This window comes from Cyprinus carpio, chromosome B8 (assembly GCF_018340385.1).
Source record: "Cyprinus carpio isolate SPL01 chromosome B8, ASM1834038v1, whole genome shotgun sequence".
NCBI lineage: Eukaryota > Metazoa > Chordata > Actinopteri > Cypriniformes > Cyprinidae > Cyprinus > Cyprinus carpio.
This window is the reverse complement of record NC_056604.1, coordinates 11,686,898-11,704,445: the sequence shown is the minus strand read 5'-3', so window position 1 is coordinate 11,704,445 and position 17,548 is coordinate 11,686,898. Positions and strand designations below refer to the sequence as shown.

General features: G+C 35.9%; 1 protein-coding gene across 2 annotated transcripts in view; it reads right to left on the bottom strand.

The window, feature by feature from the left end:
* LOC109067184 (semaphorin-3F-like) overlaps positions 1–16,335 on the bottom strand; it is a 41,101-nt gene extending 24,766 nt beyond the window's left edge. Inside the window, exon 1 of one of the 2 annotated variants that reach the window (XM_042729687.1) lies at positions 15,778–16,335. The gene's annotated coding sequence lies outside the window, so the exon portion shown is untranslated. The remainder of the gene's footprint in view (positions 1–15,777) is intronic. The other variant, XM_042729686.1, reaches the window with a different exon arrangement.
* Between the last annotated feature and the right edge of the window lie 1,213 nt (positions 16,336–17,548).

Genomic DNA, 17,548 nt, shown 5'->3' with positions numbered 1-17,548 from the left:
GAAAAGAAAACAAAGTACTAAAGATGTCTTTTGGCTTTTTAATATTTGACTACTGAAATGTTTCCACACAGTAACATAGGGCTGTAAGTTTCTCTGTCTCAGAGCATTTACAGCCATCCACTGTGACGACTATAAACACCTTCCCAAGGGCAGGTCAGTTAAATCACAACATTGAGCTATTTAAACACAACAGCTCAAATTATCCATAGGTACACAGACTTGTTTTGTTTTTAGCTTTTTATCTAGAGACAAAAAAAGACAAATATCTGAAGCCAACTGGCCTTTTCCTTGAAAACAGTGTTAGACTGTGTGGGAGAGGGCAGCAAGTCTTTCTGCAGTGGGGACGTGCGCCCAAAAGAGATTAGAAAACTATGCAGTCAGAAAGCAATGGTTTCTTAAGTATGTCTGCCAAATCCTTCCAGCTACGGCAAATCCATGTCACACAGTCTTGCTTTAAATCTTAAACTCTTAGTCCCGGCCGGCAGGGAATTGCAAACCTACTGTGAGCCTCTGTGTCTGCAGAAAATCACCCTGTTCTGAGGTGCTAAACATGGCGGGCACGTATCTACACAAGCAGTGTACACAGATTTACATGCTTAATGAGGGATAACCGTAACAGGAACGCAAACACTTGGTAGCATATTTTATAATGAGACTCCTCAAAGATGTTGAGCTCAGAACAATGCTGATTTATATGCACAATATGTTATTTTAACTCAATTTAAAGTGGAGCTGACAGCGAGGCACAGTATATTTGTTCTTAAATTAATATTTCATGGTCAATACAAATTAAATCAACCGCAATGTAGATTACCATTAAAAAAAAAGTTCAGGGATAGTTCACCCAAAAATTAAAATTCTGTCATTAATTACTTACCCTCATGCCATTCCAAACCTGTAAGACCTTCGTTCATCTTCAGAACACAAATTAAGATATTTTTGATGAAATCCGAGAGCTTTCTGACCCTGCACAGACAGCAATGGAACTACCACGTTTAAGGCCAAGAAAGGTTGTAAGGACATTGTTAAAATAGTCCATGTGACATCAGTGGTTCAACTGTAATTTTCTGAAGCTATGAGAATTCTTTTTATGTGCAAAAAACAAACAAACATTTGTTTTCTTTGCACACAAAAAGCATTCTTGTAGCAAAAATATCTTAATTTGTGTTCTGAAAATGAACGAAGGCCTAACGGGTTTGGAATGACATGAGGTTGAGTAATTAATAACAGAATTTAAATTTTTGGGTGAACTATCCCTTTAACTATGAAACACAATGGAAGAAAATGGGACCGATTTCCTAAGAATTTAAAAGCAAAAATGTGAAGCTTACTATTTCATAAGCACTCACTATACTTTCACTATTAGAATGATTTCTGAAAGATCATGTGACACTAAAGACTGGAGACTTTCCTCTCATATTGTTTATGTCTTGTGGCAACATAAAAAAAAAGGAGTGAGTTGAAAAAAATTTAATAATTCGTGTCACCACAAAAGTACCCTTTCCTGGTATTTAACAGGTTTGCTGTGGTTCTACCACTAACGGTCTCTTCGCTGAGGTTGTTTTGTAACACATTATGAAGTGCTGTACATTGGCCCTCTTCCAGAATAAATGACACTCTTCCAAGTGATGAAAAATAACAGAGGAACAACAGCCAAAGGACAGAGCTCTTTATCTATGACAAATGTGCTACAGTATCATTAACTTGAACTGGAGACCAGAAATGCTTTCGGAGTCGAAGCAGCCCAATTGGCCCAATTTTTTAAAAGATATTACAGTCAGCATTTAGCAAAACTAATATGTGAGATTCATAAAACAATAGCACTGCTGAATTCTCCACTGTCTGCTACTCTTGAAAGGCACCAGAGGGAATGACCAGTCTGTGAAGATTTCAGAAGATTAAAACCTGGCACAAACACATTATTGTCATCGTGTCAAATTTATCTTACAGATCCAGACAGACAGGAGAGGCCGAGTGCTCCCACATTATGTCTGATTTGCTTCCTTTTGGCTCACTTGTCTTGTTTACGTGTAAATATACCCTAAACATTAAAATAGAAGACCATTAATGAATACTGAAATATAACAGCATCATTAGGCCTAACTGCTGTGTTGAAGAAGCTACTTTGAAACTGCATCTTGTCAAACTACAGGTTTCATTCTGAGGATTTTTAAGTGGTTCACTGAATCAGACTTCCAAAATGCTTGTGCAGCTCGCTTTGGAACAAAATATTTAGTTACATGCACAGCTACACTATTTTGAAAACAACTACAGTCACGCTACTGAAAATTGTAGTTAAATTAGAAGTGCCACTACTTTTAGTAACCCAGCACTGATTAACTGTAATAATACACTGCTGGCAGTACAGTTCCAAACAATCTGCATCATGCTTTTATTTCTGAACCTGAGGGAGTGCATCTTTTATTTTGAGATGCACTGTAAATGTGAGGGTGCAGTCATGGGTGAGTCCCAAACCCTGGAGAATACCTATCGTTAAGAGTCAGCACATGTCGGCTCTCTAATTATATGCCTCAAGTGGCTACAGGGGTGTCATTATCACTGTGTGTGTGTGTATATGTGTGTGTGTCCATGCATCTGTGTAAGTGAGCCACACCTGCACACGGAGCAACAGAATGATGAGGTTCTTATAAAACGGAGAGGAAACTGGGTGAATCTGAGAATAAAGAGAGGTCAAGGACAAGTTTGAGGCAATAAAATGAGCAGCAGAGAGTAAAAGACAGACAGCAGCGAGGATGAATAGCAGATGAATAAAAAACAAGGGACAAGGTCTGAAAAACATTATTTATATATGGATTTAAAATTTATTTAAAGGTATTTCGCATTCTTATTCATAACACTGAATCAACTTCTTTTAATGGAAAATCAAACAAAAACACTAGAAATAAAAGAGCACCATAAACAAATTCAGTTCAAATTAAATTAAATTTAAATGAATTAACACAAAGCTTTCAGAAAACAAGTTTCAGAAAACTTGGAATGTATACATTTTTACATTTTTTTTTTCTATAGTGTGTCATGCATGTGGTATGGAGGAAAATGTGAATAGATTCTTCAAAACTGTTTTTGTGAGCCACTATTAAAAAAAATACAGATATGAATCAACAGTAAATTATGAGTAATAATGAGTACACCCCAAAAAAATGAACCATGGCATGTGAAAACAAATTCATTTAATCTGCTAAAAAGTATGAACATGGTTTATGAAAAAGTATGAACATCTTCCTGTTGAACATGTAAGATTCGGTTGGTTAAAATGTATGAAAATTAAATAAATTGGATTTATTAATGATAAATATATAAACCTGTTTACTGTGAATTTAAAACATATGCAGAGAGCACATTAATACTTTTACAAAATCTCATTCATGTTTCATTTATGTATGACTGACAAATATGCATCATATTAAGTTTGTTAGTTTGTATATGCTAAAAATGTGTAATCCAAATGGATGGAAATTTTAAATGCAATTAAAATACACAAATTTTAAGTTTAAATAATGACATTTCTGGTGAACTATCCTTTAATGAAAATAGTATAAAACAAATAAAAATATAATTGGGCAAAGAATCTTTTTATTTGTGAGATATTTTCCTGTTTCTGTGCTATTTTCAAGTTTCTGTCCCACTCTCTCCAGCTGAGCTCCTCTTCAAGTGGAAATTAGTTTCCATGCAGCAGGCATGAATACAGAAAACCAATAGCGCAGCACATTTACCATTAAGAAGCCTGGGTATGTGGAAACAGTAGGTCATGGGGCGACCTGACACAAAGGATTCTGGGAGACTTTCCCTCAATGATTCAACTGCAGTGGCTCCCTCCTGCTGAACCAATGTCTGCATTTTCACTCACAGAGCCCTTTAGAGCAGCTCTAATTGACAAATAAGAAACTGCGATTTACAGAATTTCATTTTGTTGAGGATATGACGATATTTAGAGGTCATTCTGAATCTAGATTTAAAACTTTTAAAATCAAGTTTGCAAGTCATTAAATTCATTAAAGAAAAATACACAGACCTCTTCAATGGGCCTCCAACAAAGAAAGACTTTTAGCAGGGGAGCCCCAAGGAATAAAGCCAGACATGATTGATTACATGAGCAAAACCCTGCGTGTCCCCCATTATTTAAAAGAATGTTAAATCTCTGTGAATCGGTTGTTTTTAAATCAAACTATACGGCTAAGAATTTCAAGAGTGCATTTCCAACAGCTCATCTAGTCAGTAAAACGGATCTGAGAAACTTCCGAATCAAGTGGAAGGCAATTTCTGAGCTCTGAGGGATCGTCTAGAGCTGATAACCCTGTGCCACACATTCCTCCACAAAAGACAGGCCATTTCTCAATTCAAAGACCTGTTGGTCCTCATCAGTCTCGCAGTGACAGAAGACTCGTCCTTACATGTCTGTCCAGTCTCCTCTTTGACATCTTTGTCCTTTGATGTAATCTTTTTAGCGCTTATGTACAGCAAACATTCGGTTGGAGCATTTTAAAAGGGTTAGAAAACCTGGTAATCTTCAATTGATTTGTTTTAGCTCTGTTTTTTTACTCGGTTTGATACCCGAAAATGATTTAAGGGTTCTAATGGATGACTTGTGCACAAGTCACTAGATTAATGAAACCAGGAAAACCATCCCTGCTTCTGCGGGTTGGATTACTGTTGGCTTCTCATGTGATGAAGAGGCCTAGAAGCCTATAACTCACTACAAAAACAGTCACAATTAACTAAGAGATTCAACTGAGACTCACACTGTGCTTTTAAACCACAGCGGCCAGCAACCTTTTACCAAAAACACAATGACAGCATTTCTAAAGATGGATGATCAGGCTAAACCCTGCATGCCAAGAAAACCAGAAACATGAGCTTCTCAAAAATCAAGGCCTGAGATACTGTTCACTTTCTTTTGATTTCACTTGATTTGCTCTGTTTTTCAAGGATGTGGTTAATTTTCCATTAGTCATTTTTTTCATCCATAAAACTTGTTTTCTTCATTATATTAGACGGTTTATTTCTGGTAAATGATGCAACAAAATAGATGGAAATCTGCATGAGGGTGACTCTTTTGTCTATTAGTTGTGGGCAGTGACAGATTGCATGTGTTTATCTGGGCCACCTGATCTCCAGAGGCATATTGGGAATGGGGAGAAATCAGAGGGGTACGATCAGAGACTATTGTTGACATCCTGCATTTAGCCTGGAGCGGTTACTGTCTGACAATGAGTTGCATCTGCAAAGAATAATAATTTTGTGAGTTTGTGCATATCTTCTCTGAGGTTTTGTTCGCTCTAGTCATTAAATAAATAGGCCAATGACTAAACAAGAAAAGAATGTACAAAACCAATCCATATGAAAACTCAATACAACTATAAAGTGACCTCCTTATGTGATTAACGTAACCCAGACACATTTGAAAAAACGTAACTGTGGCGACATTTCTGCAAAATTATATTACATTACTTCGTGTTTTAAAGTAAAATGTCCATTTAGTGATCCTAAAAGCATGTTCAGTTTTCTCAGAAACAGATGAACCATAACTATTTTGTAACATATTACAAATTAAAATGAAGATGGTGATTGTTGATGTTTAATTCAGATTTTTTTTTATAAGGGCTAAACAGAAAACATGATGATGCACAACAAACAAAAGAAACTTCACAAGTGAGAGGAGATAAGCTGGCCTTTAAAAATGCCCGATATTACATAATACTGACATTTTTTACATTGTAAAAATAAAACATCAATTAAATAAATGTCAGAAAAAAATAGCATTACATTTGATGTTTTGTCCCACTCATTTCTGAAATGATGGCTACGACCCTGAATGCAAACATTAAGAAATAGTTTACAAATCAAAATTGTTGTGCAAAGAAACACATCAAAATAAGTGTTTAATTATCAATAATTTTCCACTGCCCTAATTACAGTTTGTGTGAAAAGGAATAAAAGTAGTTTTAATTCCACTAGTGTAAATTTCAACTGGAAACTACAGTGAATTGTGTTTTATACTGTTATGTTGTACATACATACATACATACATACATATACATATATATATATATATACACACACATATGTGTGTGTGTGTGTTTGGAGTTTTGAGGCACATTTTCCCCATAAGTCTGTTGAATTAATTAGCAGTTTCATGAGCCAATCAGTATCAGTTTGCACCTTTCCCAAAGTCAAGTGCATTTTAAGGCCAAAAATACCATTTAAAAAAATCAATGACTGTCATAGGGTAAAACAACATAATAGATCTAAAGTAAAGCATGCGTGTAGATAAACCACTCTGCATGACACCACCCAAGATATACGGCTACATGACAAGCTGAACCAGAAACTCCAAATCTCTGAAATCCCCTCCAAATCCTCAGGCTACATTTCACTCTCCTGTGAAGAAAGTGAGAATCAAAAGCATATTCTACACCCCAAACCTTCCCTTGCCTCAAGGCCTCTGAAGATTTTGTGACCACTTTTCAGTAAGCAAATCTGAGTAAACAAAAGAAAAATGGGAAAGAAAGAGAGATAAGTAACAAGAGCTTTACCCCAAGCAATTAAACCAATGAGGTGGAGAAGAAAAGGTGAAGCAGTCAACCCTATCACCTCTCAGAGCGCAGGCTGGGTGGGGCTAATGTGGTCTGCTGTCAGTGTTAGCACTCATTAGCGTGACGCATTAGCTCAGCAATAGAGCTGCCACTGACTCGGAAAACAGCCCCTAGGGACTAACAAGTGTACAAAGGGGTCAAGAGGGTCATCAACATCCACCATAGAAGAAATAAAATAATAATTTACCAGAAACTCAGACTTTACTGTTAAGTTTTACTTTATACCTTTCCTGCTGGACAAAAAAAAAAAAAAAATGGTCTTCCAGTCAGACAAGAGTCTAAAACACACTTAAACCAGCAAATCAGGCCAGCAGCTTAAACACTGAAAAAAATCCAGATAGAAGTAATGTACACTCAGAAATTAATAGTAAATATCATAGACATAGCAAGTAACACACTGAGTTAAGCATTACATTTTGAGTAGAAAAGCTGAAATAGCATTTCCTTGTAAAACATACTCCAATAATCTTTATTTACACCTTTTTTTTAACAGTGTAGGTTATTGGAACATGCTTTACAAGAGAATACTACTTAATGTCATGTTTAATTCAATACATTACTTGCTGTTTCTTTGTAATTATTTGTGCTTGAATACATATGTAAATTTGTGCAAGAGGTTTTTAAAATTGAAGCAAAAACTGACAAACACAGGTTACATTTAAAATATCTTGTTTTTTTTTAATATTATCAATCACACTTTTCAAAAGCAGATGTTCAGACAAACCGTAAAAATAATCTTCAAATCTCTTTTATAAATGTATATATTTATATATTTTTTAAATACATTTTTTTACTATACACTGTAAAACTGAAAATGTACTGGTAATTTTCTGCCAAGATATTATCTATTAATTTTACAAATGTTTCCATTTACCTAAAACACAACCCAATTTTCTGTGTAATTTAAAATAAAATAAAACACCTGTGAAAAATAAATATAAAAAATTCCTTATTATTAACACAGTATACTTGGCCCTATTTTTACAGACTTTTCTCGGTTCTTATACACACACACACAGACACACACACACTAACCTGCCCATTGTAGCCTTTGATGCCTGTTTTTGCAAAAAATGGCTGACAGCCAGTCCCGAAGTACACTGGCAAGCTGCATACCAGATTGGCTTTTTCAGGGCCAAGTCTAAAGTAAGTTCATGTCGTGCGCTTAGCAAGTGAGGGAAGGTTTTCACAAACGGACATATGCTCTCTAGTGTCAGGGAGCTAAGTGCGTGCCACTGTTGAGGGAATTGTGGCCTTTCTCCAGCTCTAATGTTGGCTGCCCCCTACACGAAGGTTCAGGACTGTGCATTTAAACCGGGCGGAGCAGACAGCGTTGGAGTCATTGGCTAAGCTTCACCACCCTTAAGGACCGGATTCAGCTCCTGTCTTCAAAGGCCGCTAAGCTCCGAACATCTTATCTGCGGGTCTTTGAAGTGACCGCGACCCACAAACCACAGGGACATTTTCACCTTCACACGTCAGTGGTGTTGTGCAGTCACCAAGCAACACGCAACAACCATTTCCTCATACAAAAGGAAAGAGCAGCCCGGTACATATGATAGGTTATCCTGAATGGGGAAATAATGAGGCACTAATTTAGAAATAACAAAAAAGCCACTTTTGCATCATGCAATATTAATGCACTCCATCATTCTCAAGCCACACGCGCACACATAAATACGCACACATGAACTCTGCCCATCTCTTTTTCTAATCCCTACCACAATGCTCCCCTCCCCTCTGGCAAAACCAGATCTCTAAAAGTGGTGCTTGTGTGTTGTAATGTTAGAAACTGAGAGCAGGAGCATTAGAGAGACTTTACGCAGAGCGGGGCGAACAGCACATGGACCTCTCGGTGCATACCAACACCTGTTTCGATGGCCTCTCTTCTTTTATTTACATGATAAACACTGAATTCCTCTACAATTACCCCACCAGCATGGCCTCTGCTATTCATAGCTGACAGCTGTTTTCCAGCATCAGGGGACCTCATGATAGGATGCAATGTTGTTATGCACTGCATCAAAAGAATAAAGGAGATTTAATCCATTAGTTCTTGGTTTCAAATGGCATTTTGATTTGTTTAGATATGACTTTGCTTAAGGACGGAGATTTTACATTGGAGATCAAATGATAATCCAAAACATCATACAAAAGTAAACAAAAATGATAAATGTTAATATTGCACTGAACTGCACATATACAAAAATATGCAAATTTTGTAAAAATGCAGATTAATCAGCCAAAAAACAACTGCACAACACAAATTGTGTCCAGTACAGTAAATGTAGTTTTTCTAATTTTATTTAATTTATTTAACTTTATTTAATTACAAAGTTTTATAGTTTTATAGTACAAGTATTATAGTTTTAATATTATATAATATCTGCTATTTTTCAGCATATTTTATTAGCTTATCAATATATGCACACAAACAGACAAAGCCTATAAAAGTCTTTTTAATAAATTCTATTCTATTTTTTATAATGTATATTTATTTTGACATTTGTTTAAGATTCCATTTAAGTAATATTATATTAGTACTTTAGATGATGATGTATTGGGAAGGTTACTTTGGAAAATTAGGTTACAGATTACAAGTTACTCTCATTCTGAAAAGCGAGGTGTGCTCTGATTGGCCAGCTATCCAGTGCGTTGTAACTGGCCGAATGTCTCAACCGTGTGACGGAAATGTTACGCCCTTGCCATACTGTGATGCGTGTCCCTGTCAGAACAGCGGTGCGACAAGACAAAAACAATAAAACCCATTACAAACGAGCCATTTGTTGCATCCAGTGGGGACATAATTACAGATTATAATGACTTATACTGTCTTTTTACGCGTTGTGTCGCACCGCGAAACATAAAATCATGTCTGCATTGGAGAAACAACAAACAACAAGTGCTACTCTACACTGCTCAAAACTCGCGTTTGAATCATCAGTGGCAAATCCTTTAAATATGTAAATGTACTTATAGACTGTGAGTCAGAACAGCCGGTGTCCTGACATTTTATCCTGCCTGACAGATTTTCCTACCAGGGTTTACTGCGCATGTGCATATCAATATTGCGTCCTTTTTCTCATGCTGAACAACGATATTTAATGTATCTGCATTACTGTAAGGGTAGGTTTAGGGTTGGGGTAGGTGTAGACTTTAATAAAACACAATCTAATAGGTAGAAAAAAATATTTACAGTATTGTTGGTTTCCTGTAGCCGTATCCCTTCTAGCTACAACCACAAATATAACAAGTAATTACTGTATTTGCATTACTGTAAGGGTAGGTTTGGGGTTGTGGTAGGTGTAGACATTAATAAACCATAACTTTACAGGTAGCATTTTTCGTTGTCGAATTGTACTACACACTGTTTTAATGGGAGGTAGCAAAATCTGACAGGGTAGGACAAATCGACAGAACAACGGCTTTGTAGTCTTCTCTCCCAGGATCAGGAAACAGTCCTCCATAAAATGCACTGCACACATCTGAATATTTGGGTTGTAAATACAATTTAACCACTGACTTCTAGTTGTGTCCTCTTTTGGAAGGGCAAACAAAGTATTTTCGCTTTCACAACGAAACAGCGTCTCCACAAGATGGCGCCAGCGGCAACAGGAGAATCAAAGTTACGCTTTCTATCTTTTGGGCGGTGGTATGCAAATCTTCCCACATCTTGACGTAGATTTAAACTAGGCGTTTTAGGAGGGCGTGGATGAGTCTAAACTTTTATTAAGAATATCTCTTTGGGTTTGAGACTTTAGTCTTTGCAACTTTAAGGATCTTATCTATTCACGAACAGCTTGTAACACTCCAAAGAGAAAGGAAAACTTGAAATTGCATCATATGGCCCCTTTAAAATGTAATAAGTAGTGTAACTATTTCAATTACTTTATTAAAGTAATGTAACTGATTACTTTTTGATTACGTTTCTAAACGTTTTCAACTTTATCATTTTCAAACATGTAAACCAGGCAGGGTTAACCTTACAGTAGTGCTCAAAATTACTGATTACAGTCAGACTTTTGAAATCCTTCCTTACTTGAATAAAGATTATAATATTTTAGTTTTAAAGCATAGCCACCACAAAATCAGACTTACTTTGAGGTAATTCTGAGGTTAAATACAGATTTAAAATCATAAGATATAGTTTAATAGCTATGATGCTGTTTTCGAAAACAAATCTTTGCATAGCTATGACAGGAAACATTGGAATCTAACAATGCCTTTGAAAAAAACAAACAGTTTTTCTTAAAAATTAAAGCATATATGTGACCATAGACCACAAAACCAGTCATAAGGGTAAATTTTTTTAAATCATCTGAAAGCTGAATATATAAGCTTTCCATTTGTTAGGATAGGACAATATTTGGCCGAGATACAACTATTTGAAAATCTAACAAATTGAAAATACTGAGAAAATCACCTTTAAAGTTGTCCAAATGAAGCTCTTAGCAATGCATATTACTAATCAAAAATTAACTTTTGATATATTTACGATAGGAAATTGACAAAATATCTTCATGGAACATGATCTTTACTTAATATCCTAATGATTTTTGGCATAAAAGAAAAATAGATAATTTTGACCCATACAATGTATTTTTGGCTATTGCTACAAATATACCTGTGCTACTTATGAATGGTTTTGTGGTCCAGGGTCACATATATAACCCCAATAGGCAATAAAACTGTTATCGAATAAGCATGATGTGTCCTATACTGTGTCCTAGACTCCTGAAACATTGGTGTCTCATATTTTGACAGTGTCTATGCAATTTATTAGAAAAATTGTCTAATATTTTTGTGTGTTTGATGGTATTCAGATGTAACCCCCTTTGTAATTGTTGCATTTATTTTGTAATTAAATTACATAATTCCATTACATGTACATCTAAATGAAAAAAAAAATTAAGATAATAAGCACGCACAATTAAATATTTGATATCAACCGATAAAGTAGAGAAAAAAAAAAAAGATATGGTAACGAAATACTTGGCAATAGTTCCACAACCCCATTCAGACCTAAAGTACGACCAACTGAGCAACAGTAGAGATCATCTTACATATGGCAAGTAGACAAAGAAAAGAAAGGGTTAAAATCACTAGGTTAACAAGTTTCCATTTGCTATTCTTGGCATCCCTCATACAACACTTGAGTCAACATTTATTTTTATTGTTTTGTCATACCGTCACATTTTCCAGATAGCCTGAGAACAACCAGACACTACAGTGTGACATTACTGTAGCATCACTGGACAGATGAACACATCTTTTTTTTCTTCAAGCCTTTTCTTGCCTTTCTGATGTGATGACTTCATTTATCTTTGTATCCGCTGTCCTCTCCAGCCAGAGAATAGATTGTTTGGTCATCAGCAGACTCTTGCAGCAACTACTGTTGGTCTTTGATTGGCAAAGACCCAAGAATCTTCAGAATGGAGGCTTAATACTCCCAGGGCTGACAGCTGCAGGGATTAGGCACTCTTGCTCACTGTTATTGACGCCCCTGCATTGTGCCTTTCTCTGTAAATGTGGCACCAGGACCGGGATGGGGTTCATGAGGAGGGCTGTTTGAGGGGGGTCTGCATTCTGAAGTCATGTCAGGTGCTTCTGTTTTGAAGCCTGAATGGATGCATTAAAGAACATCAAGAATATGTGATATGTGAGGTGCAAAAACGCATCGTTCGTAAGGTGGACGCCTCCCCATATCCACAATGACATCACTAAATTATCACTTATGCCCCAGATTCCCCCTTCCACCAACCCCTAGAGTCCGGTCTGACCCCACTCTGACCTCCCAGCACCACTGACGTTGTCATGACAACCATCTCGAGAAGCTTGTTGTATGAGTGAGAAGTGTATACATGAGTGCATCTTTCTCCATGTTTGTGTGTGTGCCTGTGGAAGAGAGAGAGGCACTTGTGACAAATGGGAATTTAAGTGTGTCATTTACGCAGTGAACAAAAAAAGCTACATGAATGTCGAAATACTCAAAAAAAACAACAACTTGAGCTAAAGATAGTTTCCCTGAATTACACAAAATGGGGAGAGGGATAAAAGCTTTAATATTCATAAGTTAAAGGAAGAGATTAGAATATCCATTTAAATACTTTCACTAAAAAGTCTGTGTGTGGAGGGTTTGGGATTCAATCTAGTAAGGCTGTTTGAACTTCTGGTTCACAAACGTCCAAACATTGACAATTGACATCCTATAAATTGTTTGCAAATTATAGCTGATGAAAAGACTATTTGTGACCCTGGACCACAAAACCAGTCTTAAGTCGCTGGGTTAGATTTTTAGCAATAGCCAAAAAACATTGTATAGGTCAAAATTAGCAATTTTTCTTTTATGCCAAAAATCATTAGGATATTAAGTAAAGATCATGTTCAATGAAGATATTTTGTAAATTTCCTACCATAAATATATCAAAACTTAATTTTTGATTAGTAATATGCATTGCTAAGAATTCATTTGGACAAATTTAAAGGCGATTTTCTCAGTATTTAGATTTTTCTGCACCCTCAGATTCCAGATTTTCAAATAGTTGTATCTCTGCCAAATGTTGTCCAATCCTAATAAACCATACATCAATGGAAAGCGTATTTATTTAGCTTTCAGATGATGTTTAAATCTCTGTTTTGAAAAATTGACACTTAAGACTGGTTTTGTGGTTCAGGGTCTCATTTTTGTTCTCGTGACAAATGCTCCCTATTATGCTCTAAACATTATGTCAACAGGTTTGTACAGGTATTAATTATCCATCTCTGGATTTTCTGAAATATGCCTGGAAGAGTATCAGTGTGAATATTTATGTGTCTGTCAGGGGCTGTTTATATAAAAAGATTCCCCTCTTAATGTTCAAAGTGTGTTAATCACAAAGACATCAGCTCTGAATTCTCACATGCTCTCTTCGCAAACTTGACCTCATAATGTCTTCAAGGAATGCTCATAATAAAACAAAGTGACCAATTTAGAGTATTTACTTCAGTCTTTTATCATCATCTTCTTCATCCTCATGACAAGGGGGGAAAAGTATTAAGAAAGAATAAACTTGGAAGCAAAACATAGCAGCCTCAAATTTGGACACTTTGTAGTTCTGAAATGATGACAATTTGATAAACTGTATATGTGGTTACTCTGCTAGGACACCTGAGTGAACTTCAGGAGAACTTCATATCCTATCCATGAAAATGTAATCACAAAAAAATAACATTTGTGGTTTGATATTTTTTTCTAATGTAATCAGGGGTTACAATGTAACCACTGTATTTCTCTACAATTAACTTAAATGTACTTATGCAAAATTTCAAAAATGACAATTCCATCAATAACTAAAAGCATTTAACTGACTTGTGTAATTGTCAACAATATAAAAAAAATCCCTGTTTTTAAAAAATAAATAAAAGAAGTAAAAGCAAGAGATCTTAGTATGGACGGCACAGCTTCTAGGTAAGTCAGTATATAGTGTATTCTATGATTGGCAAGATTAATATTTCACTAAGGCCTGTCAACAATACCAAAATAAAGGCAGATCCAGTGAACCCCTCAGGGCAAGATGCCTCTCAATCGATTTCAGACATTCTTTCCTCGTCTGCCTCAATAACTATTCAATAATTGATGAGATACGATCCTCATGGATCCCAGAATTCCACTGTCAAGTCTTTCAAGCAGCAGTTTGGTTTTATATAACTTCAATAGGTTGGTGAAAATTCTACACCCCTAAAACAGTCAATCTTCACATCAAGGCCAGAAGCTTTTAGAGCAACATATTAAAAAAAATCGGCACACAAATATGCCAGAGTAACAACACTGAAGAAGCATTTAGTAAGGATCAAGGTAACAGAAAAAGAATTGCATAAATACCTTCATGTTGTGCATTAAAGGATTCTAACCAGTATTTACACCCAAGATGCCACTTAAACTGAATTACTAGTTAATTCCTTATTCATCTGCTCTGTCTTAGCATCAAAAATCATCCTTAAGTTCACTGAGCAAGGATGTAAATCAAATACATTTTTTATATTTCAACTGATACAGGCACAGGACGTGAATTTCAAAACAGCCTTGAAATCATAACCACTAAGAGCCTTTTCATGTTTTGTGCAGGATTTTGAGTGTCCCACGCATCAAGCATTGCTATTTGATACCAGAAACCACCAAATGTTGTACAGCCAGGGCAGTGTTTCAGACAAAGTTTACTTTACAAATCAATCAATGGACTGATTAAAGGACCAAATAAACCACGCATTCAACAGTTTTAGTCTCTTCTATGATGACTGACCTGTCTTGAACTGTGTACCAACTGCAATAAAACTTAAACTCACTTAAAATAAGCACTACTTGAAATAATACTTTATTCATGCCCTCTTTTATTCTACATATGCAAAATTTAAGTTTAGAAACCTACAAATTTTAGGGACCATATCTGACGTTATTTTTGATCTGTTATGCTTTTAACTTAATATCCATAATGCATTACTTTTTCAGGTAGAACTGAGAATGAATAATAAATTAGTCCAGTGAACATTTAATGTGCATTTCGAAATGTCACCTCGTGGTTCCCTGAAGTTGCCTGCTGAGTTTGTTTTAACAGAAAACTGGTAAATCCTGAGCAACTTTGTTGTGTGGGTGTAAAGTGGACAATGAAGGCTGATGTGGGAACCTCATGGTATCTAAGAAGACCACTGAGCCTGAGACAATGGCTGTGAGAACCCACCAAGATAAGACTTGTTTATATATATATATATATATATATATATATATATATATATATATATATATATATATATATATATAAAATGTATGTAAAAGGATACTTGAGGCACTTCAAAACTTATAGGTCCCACTCATTTGGTATATTCCTCAGTAATCTGACCCATTTCAATGGGTTCCTATAGGTTCTCTAGAACGTTTCATAGCTTTTAATATTAACAGTATATGCATTTTCCGTGTCAGCTGCATTTTTGGGGATCATATACGCGTAATGATTCCCAAAAATGCTTCCCATAAGTGCTCTCGTCAGGCACCTCACTGTTTTAGACGCAGCCTGTAGGTGACAGGATAATGTAAACAAAGAACTCAAAGATGAGCAACTTAGAAAACCGTATCAAACAAACACACTGCTTAATGTTTCAAACATGTTTCTTTCTCTAAAGAGCCACTTACTTCTTGTCCAGGTAACTTAAGATGGAAGATGTTACATTCCGTGGCACGCAGCTGTCCGATGCGAACAAAACAGTCACAAAACACACCTAAACGCGTCAGTGTCCATTTGTTTGTAGGCTTGTATGTCGTTTCTTCGTTCTTTCTCAGTTGCCAAAGTTTCCAGTCGGCGCAGTTAAAGTACTATCTTGCGTTCATTAACCGGTTACCCTTTGAGAATTAACGCGGAGCTCAGAAAAACTTTCCCAATTCCAGTCGCACTGTCATCTTTCACAATATCATAAGGAGCAAGTCCGTTAGTATTCCAGAGTCAGACGCGCTGCCTCTATGTACGAGTCCAGTCAAGTGTTTGCAGGTGTCGGCTGTGCTGTGTGCTGTACCTCGCCCTCTCTCCACTACCTCCCTATTAAAACCAGCCAGCCGTCTCAGTGTTAACCAGCTCCCTGCCAGCACTCAACTGCACAGAGCCCCCGCTGCCTGATTGAGGCACTGAATGAGGGATTGTCATCCAGCTAATAAACCAGGCCTCTTAGTTAATCTTTCAAAGAGGGATCATTAATTATAAGCTAGTACATGAAGTTCCCAATACAGAGTCCTATTAACTTAGAGTTATTACCCTTGGTGTCAGGTTGCATGGGTTATAATAAACCTCCTAGTCTGGGTGAGGCCTCATATTTAATTCTCTCTGATGTGAAACAGAGCGGGTTTCTGTCAGCGGCTCTGACACTCTGGTGATAATAGTCTTATCTTCTAAGGGCAGATATGCTGAAATGAATAGAACTCGGAAAGAATTACCATTTTAACATTTAGCGAGTACTTTTAGTCTGAAATTATGTCGATATTAATTCTGTGTTGTTTCTATTAGAGCACTGCTTTGGGCTGTTCTGAAAACAGCCTGACAAAGCTGCACTGTTGGGGTTTTTACCTCTGACTGTGATTTTATGTTGGTGTTTAATATAGCTTTACGTGAACCTTATAGATTGAGCTGGAAAAAATCACTATAAACAACAGATGAGCATCTCACAGTATAGATGTGCTGGTGTGATTCAAGCAATTGTCTGTACACAGTGAGTGAACGTGAAACTGCGGGTTGATACAATCTCTGCCAATTAGAAGGTAGTTCATGTTTAATGTACACACTGATCGGATTTTAGACCAATCATATTGAACAATGGGCAGGGCTATTCACTGCAACGACACAGAAATAGAAACCAAGCAACCAACAAAATGTGTCCTGGCTCTTTAGGACAAAAATGGAAGAGATTATTACTTCATCATTCTACATCTGGTGAAAAAGATACAAAGATAAATCAGGTTGGGTTTTGCTTTTGAAAAGCTTAGCTTCTGAATTTTTTTTTTTTTTTAATTAAAAGGTAGAAAAATTTTGTCTACAATTTGTATTTGAAATTTTTAGTCAATCTAACCCTTGGACTATATGTAATTTTATTATTATTTATATACTATTATTGTATTATTGAATTAGCTTTAATTTTTATATTTTCATTTTGATTTAGTTTAATTTTAATAGCTTTAATTTTTTTTTTTTAATTTTAGTAATTTTAGTACTTCAACTTTAGTTCAGTTAATTGCCAAGACACTAGTTCTAAGTTTTTATTTAATATCTATATTTTATTGTATTTCAACTTTATTTATTTTACCAAAAACTAATAACAGTTTCAATAGTATCAATTAACAATAACCAAACTGCTTGTATTTTACTTTTGTCAGTCTAGCACTTTTGAGAGATGTTAAAAATATGAGAGATACTCATCTT